Below are 7,050 nucleotides of genomic sequence, written 5' to 3'. Positions count from 1 at the left end.
GGCCCAGCCGGCGGCTCTGCAGACTCGCCATGTAGCAGAGCCAGCTGGGAAGGATTCCAGGGGGAGGGACGGATCGCCCCCCCCCAGCGGATGCCCCGGACCGGACAGGTGAGTGGGGTTCATACACCCCTAGCCTGGGCCAGCAATTCACTGTTTAGAATGTTGCTTGCTCTGCTCTAACACAGCTTTTGATTTGCTCTGGCAAATCTCACAAGATCTAGACAACAGATACAGAGATACAGGGAATTAAGCTTCTGTAAACACCCTCAAGCATGATCTATAATTTAGCCTGTTTTCTCCCTCATGGTAATAGGGTTGCAGTTGGGCTGATGGCTCACATCTCCAGGCGCCAGTCATATGTACCCCTTTTCCTCCCATGCTTAGGCCCTAAGCTCAAGAGACTGCAACTAATAAAGTTGGCTAAATAAAACTGTCATGGTCAGTAGTGCAGTTAAGTAATGTTAGACTCTCTCTCCCTTTTTAACACTTTATTGTACATCTTTGAATGTACAAAAGAACAGGAAGAAGCTTATACATCATTATACCTCTCACTTGTCTGTTACAGAATTCTGCAATACAATAACTACAACATAGCAACTAAAATGCAGCAGTACAAATATACTTTCATTACCGATGAAAATCAAACCAATGATTATTTTTCCAGGTTTGTGCATAAATGGCACAGGTGTTGTACAACTGTTTTCTGATACATTCATGAAAGAAATAAAAAGGTGCCAAATCATGTAAAATGCATCTGGGTTTGTTTGTTCTTTTAGAAGCCTACATTGGTATGATAGCATGTCAGCAATGGCTATATGCCAAACCTTTTTTGGTACCAAATTTCAAATGAAATTATAGTATTATTTTCCAATATCTTGCAAAAAATAAACTTGCTGCCATCAACAGGAACAACTTTAGGTCTGTATGTGTATTGCTTTATGCTCTTCCTCAAAAACATCCAAGAGGGCTATTTTAGGATCTTTGGGAATCCATTGTTCAGTAACTGCCGAAATTACTTTAAAGATGTTTTCCCCAAAGGTCTCTGTTAGGGGCATAACCACCAAATGTAGTAGTAGGTACCTTTACAGCCACACCCTCTCCAATATTCCGCTGGATGTGTGCTCGCTACCCGTGAAAGTTTTAGTGGTGTAATTTACCACCTACAAATTAATTTAAGCCCTGATTCCCTTACATGTCGGGAGACTGAAATAATGGTTTCTGGTTCCATAACGTTGCCCATTTTTCCTCTGAGATTTGCTCACTGATGTGTTCTTCCTAAATTGTTTTAAGGCCTTCACAATAGCTTGTTGTGTAGTCAGTTAAAATCCTATAAATATCTGACACTGATTTTTTCGAGTTATACTGTGCTCTAATAACAGTATTTTCAAAGGGGGTGAGCCTCTGGTTGCGTGGCCTGTTATGCATTTGTTTGCTAAAAAATTAAGCAACCTGATGGAGTTGTAGTCAATTAGCTGGTACGTCCTACAAGTTATCTTTCAATTGATCTATGGTCAGCGACTGGTTATTACATAGAAGTCACCTATGTAATAGAAGCCTTTCGCTTCCCGGTTTTTGAAGTGGACCCTTTTATCTTGGCTATGGAAGGACGGCTGGTCCAAAAGTGGTAGTGGCGGGGACATAACACACACCAGTTTTGTACACCACCATTTCAACACAAATAGGGAACACTTCAAGAATGGTCGCACAATCAACTTCCTTATTAAGAGCATTTGGGAGAAAGACTTCTCCATGAAAACTCACTGGGGTGCTTAGTTCCATTTAGGGATGGATGGACTCACTTCCATCTGGGTTAGCTGGGGGCTCAACGAGCCACCATCCCCACGTGTGTGGCCGAGGTCCACTCATCGAGCCTCTGTGCTCACCCCGCCCACAGACACCTGTCCTCTGTGCAAGTTGCCATTATATGTAAAAATGCACTTTACGTCATCACTCCTCTAAGAGTGACATTCTTTTCTCCTCTTCCCATCCTAGGCCAACTACTGTGGGGGCAGCAGCTTAACAGGAGGAGGGCTGTAGCCATCCTGGGCTGGCAACTGCGGATGCAGCAGCTTGACAGGAGAAGGAGGAGAAGGAAGCCCCTGTCGTCCTTCTCCTGTCAAGGCGCTGCCTTCGCAGTAGTTGGGATGGGAGGGGAAGAAAGGAGTTTTGCCCATAAAGTGCCAGCCATTGTGAGCAAGGCTTAAATAATTTATGGAAAATGGCGTGTTGCCATTTTTATATAATGGCAACTTGTGCAGAGGACGGATGGCTGCGGGGACTCGCGGACAGAACCAGCAAGTCCCAGCAGCTTGTGCAGCTCAACAGGTGGGGGCTCAGCAAGCCACATCCATCGGACTGCACCTCCTACACGGGCACTCATGGCATCTGTAGTTCCATTTTGGCCCAAGGGAGATCTAGGGTTCCCTGTAAGTATAATAATTTGCTTTAACTGGAATGCCTCATAGTATTTACAGATATTAGGCTATATTGTACATTTTTCCTGAGCCTTGCTTGCTTTCCCTTACATATGACAATATCAAATATTTTCTGCCAGCCACATAGATCTTTATCAGAAATTTCTATTGGCAGCTTATGGAACAAGAAAGTTTTGGAGCAAGGTCATCTTTACTGAGGCCAACCAGGGTAGATTTAGTTTTCCCCACCTTTTAGTCAAGTTTAATCTGGGACCAGACTAGGCCAAAGTTAAGATCCTTTAGTTTGGATATGCTCTTGTGGGTCACACCCAAGTATTTCAACAATTTGTAGCTTAGAGCAAAGCCTGTTAGGGCCCTGATTGGTTGCTGAATTCCTGGAAAGATATTAAAGCAAAGTAGTTCCAAAGGAGGGAGCAATCCTGTGTCCCCTAGACGGTATCTGGGAGACGTAGGATATTTTGGATTCCTGGATCCAAGGCCGGAGACAGCGCTCCAACCTCAGAGCCAGGAAACTGATCTCCCTACCCCCTCCTAACTGGTGTGGAGAGAACGGTGCCAGCTGCTTCTACAAGTTCGCAAAGGTGAGCTCGTAGAGGAGTGAAAGGGGTGTGTCATTGAACAGGGAAGAGACTGGGGGGAGGGGATTCGAAGTAACCCCAGCCTCCTTCCCTCCCCCTCTCCAAAGCCTCTACTAGATGGGCGAAAACGACCGTCTAGCTAAAATGCAGAGGAGGCACAATGCACCTCCTGCTCTGCATTGGATACACGTTAGCCTCCTAGTTCAGAGGCTTATGAGTACCCAGGGCGGATCTGATAAGACTGTGCCTTTACTATAATTTTGAATCCTGCCACCTCCCCATACTCTTGTAGGTTTTTTTCTGGACCAATGGAATTGATATAAGGAGAACAGTAAAGAACAGGACAATATCGTCTGCAAACAGATTGAGAAGGTGGCGAGAACTATCCATGCCCATCCCCTTTTTTGAGGGATTGGCTCTTAAGCCTTTGCCAAGGGCTCTAAGGGGATGGCAAATAAAAGTGGAGAGAGGGAACACCCTTGTTTAGTCCCTCAATGAAGTTTTATGGGCAGCGCATCTAGCGCATTGAACCTAATAGTTGCATTAGATGATTGATGTAACACCCATATGGCATTCATAAACCCATCCCCCATTTGCATTTTGCTGAGCAAACCTATTAAGAAAGGCCATTCTAAGCTATCAAAGGCATCGGAGCTGTCAGGACTGCAACCTGTCTCTTGAGTGTTTGCTCAGATGGATGACATTAAGAAACCGTTGGATTGGGTCAGCCTGGCATGAAGCCTGCTTCGTCAGGATTGATATATTGGGTCATGAAGCCATGTATTCTAGATGCTGCTGGGTGCTACAGAATCCAGCCCTGCCCAGCCACCTGCATCGATTCTGATCCGCATATGGCCAGCTCCGCCGCTTCCAGTCCGCAAGCACCCCTTGCTGCTTGCGGAACCATGATTTAGCAGTTCTGGAGGCAAGCCCCCAAACAAGCAGAAATGCTCATTTCTGGAAGGGAGCGAAGGGGCACCAACCTGCCCCTTCCAGAAACGAGTGCTTCTGTTCATTTGGGGGCTTGCCTCTTGAAGTGTTAAATCACAGTTCCATAAGCAGTAGGGGCCACTTGCGGACTGGAAGTGGCTGAGCTGGCCACACATGGACTGGAAGTGGCCAGCTCTGCCAGGGGCTGGGCAGCATTGGATTCTGCCCAAAGTGAGGCACCAGCTCTTGTTTAAATTTGTTATAGAAGTCACCAGTGAAGCCATCTGGGTCCTGAGATGTTATTTTTGAGTCTTGGTATTGCTTGCAGCATTTCCTCCTCAGTCATGCCTTGATTTAATCTATTATGTTGTTCTTCATTTAGTGGCTGAGCCCCCCTTTGTCTAGATATTTTTCAATTTTTTTCCTTCTGTGTATTCTCTGATGTATCAAGTTTTGTAAAATGTAGCAAAATTTTCACAAATCTCTTTGCTGGAATGCACTATGCATCCCTTCTCACTCTGAAGTGCTATGATTTTGTTCCTATTCTTTTCTTTAGGGCATTTGCTAGAAGTTTTGAAGTTTTATTCCCAAATATATATATATATATATATGGAAAGGCAGGAGCTGGGTAACAATCTTACCTACTTCTAATGCCTCCAGCTCTTTCCCATTTCTTAGACGATCCCTGTACACACTAGCTAAGCCCTTTTTAATGAAGCTGTTGTAATTTAGCTACCTCTGCTTCCAATGCCTTATGCTTGGCTTCTTTAGTTCTCTTAAGGGCTGCTGTCTGGCTTATACAGGACCCATGAATTACTGCCTTCATGGCATCGTAGATCGTGGCTTGCGTTAAGATCACCAGGCCTATTCAGTTGGACGTATTGTATATCCTCCTGCACGTTGTCAGTAGCATCTTCCTTCATTAAAATGAGTGGGTTAAGTCTCCATGCGTATGTGGTAGGCCATTGCCCATAGATATTAAGTGTGGTTATGACAGGGCTGTGGTCAGAGACTCTTGAGCTCCCAACCACTAAATCTGTTACGGAGCCACATAGGGCCCTGGAAGGTAGGATATAGTCAATACATGTGTGGGCACAGTGTCGTGGAAAGAAGCATGTATAGTCCCTTTCTCTGTGGTTGCGATCTCTCCAGGAGTCCAGCAATTCATAATCCTGTATTAGATTATCTAAATTCCACTTTGGTGTATTCAGTTGTTTTGTTTCCACACCTGTCCAAATTTGTCCTGATGCAGTTGAAGTCTCTATCCATTATTACCTCACCAACCTTAAAAGGCTCAAGGCATTAAAGGGTAGCCTCCAGGAACGGACGCTGATCTGAGTTCAGAGCATAAATTGTTCCAATTGTGAAAGTGCGGTCACCATAGTTCCCCTTCATAAACAAAGATCTACCCCCTCCCCCAGTCCCTTAGTTCACCTTTGCGCTGAAAGGCCAGCATGTTTGACAGTATGATTGCGACCCCTCTGGACTTAGATGTACCTGGGGCCACAAATTGTTGCTCAAACCACTGATGAGGCAGTAATCTGCCCCCTAATTTTGTTTTGTGACTTTCTTGTTGGAGAGTTATTTCAGGTTTTTCTTTCTGAATGAAATTTGAGACTTGTAGTTTTCCAGGTTGCCCAGCCACTTTTACATTTAGGGTTAGTATTTTAAGCTCCCCCATGGTATACAGCCACTGTAAGGTTTACAAGTCCCACTACCTGGGCTGTCATTGAAAAATGTATCCACATTGTTATACAGCTCAGAACAGTAGACAAAGAACAAAAACAAAAGACAACATGAAGACACCCTGCCAGCATAAGGAAGGGATTCCAGCTAGGTTTCCTCCCACAGCAACTCAAGAGAATTGTCTGCCTGTGGTTGGCATAAAATGAAGCAGTGATGGAACACATAACTAGGTCTCACCAAACTGCTAATATTTAAAAGTGTTACTCTGAGATTTTAAATAGCTGTCACTTTTATAAAGCTGATACACATTTGCACTGATAATACCTCTGTATGTGCATCAGTCTATATAAACTTACCACCACATGTAACTTAGCACATGTAAACATTACTTGAAATCTGTATGTCAGATGGTAGTCTCAGTCCGTACTCACAATCTCACATTCATCTCACCCACTGTTTTCAGCAGTGGTAGGTTGTCAAGGGTCCTCTTGGTGTGATCTCTGTTAGTATCTATCTCTTCCGATTGACTGAGCCTGCCTGAACATAGACATCTTCCACCAGGTAAAAGTCTCCTTTTCCAGATTCCTGGGGTATGTGGTTGTTGAGTGGCTTTCTTGCTTAGTGTTTCAGACTGAGTTGTCTGCTAGGCAGCTCTCTCCTTCTTCCTCATCATCCAAGATGCCCTCATCTGGGGGCCCCTCTAACTGGTAGTGACAAAAACATGGCTTTCGCCTTGCGAATGGTACCAGCCAAGTATGTGGTGCCCTCCCAGCTGACCATTTGGTGAAAGGGGAAGCCCCAGTGATATCTGAGTTTAGCATCCCTGAGTTTAGTTGTAAAGGGTCAGAAAAATCACCCATTCAAAAGGTCTCCACACTCAGGTCTTGAAAAATCGTAACAGCTTTGCTTTTGGATGTGAAAGGTCCAGACTTGCAGAGTGCCTGCATCAGCATCTCTTTGACTGTGAAGCATGCAAAGCAAACTGCAACTTTTCTAGGCTTACAGCCCTCATGAGACATTGGGCCTACTGTGCAACGGGCCCTTTCTATTTCTGCTGCTGAAAATTGTAGGGTTGAGATGATGTCAGACAGCCAGTGCACCAGAGATTCTGCCATATTATTCCCCTCCTCCAACTCTTAAGATTCCACAAATACAAATATTCTGGCGTCTGCTTCTGTTCTCCAAATCCTCAAGTTTCTGACATGTATCTTGGGTGGCCTGCCTGTCTTTGTAATTTGCTCTCATGCTGTATCCCCACTCAGTGTACTTCATCTGCTGTTGCAATATTAGGGAGCTGAGCAATAACATTATAAATATTCCCCTCAAGTGGCTGAAGGGTGGATGCCCACTCCTGTGCCATGTCTGCCCTGTGTTTCTAAAGAATTTCTATAATCTCCATCACTAAATCCACTGCCATCATT

The sequence above is a fragment of the Heloderma suspectum genome, chromosome 3, assembly GCF_057233095.1.
Source record: "Heloderma suspectum isolate Gila_16-S chromosome 3, 16-S_ref, whole genome shotgun sequence".
In the NCBI taxonomy this organism is placed as follows: domain Eukaryota; kingdom Metazoa; phylum Chordata; class Lepidosauria; order Squamata; family Helodermatidae; genus Heloderma; species Heloderma suspectum.
The sequence above is the reverse complement of the archived record's forward strand: the minus strand, read 5'-3'. Positions refer to the sequence as shown.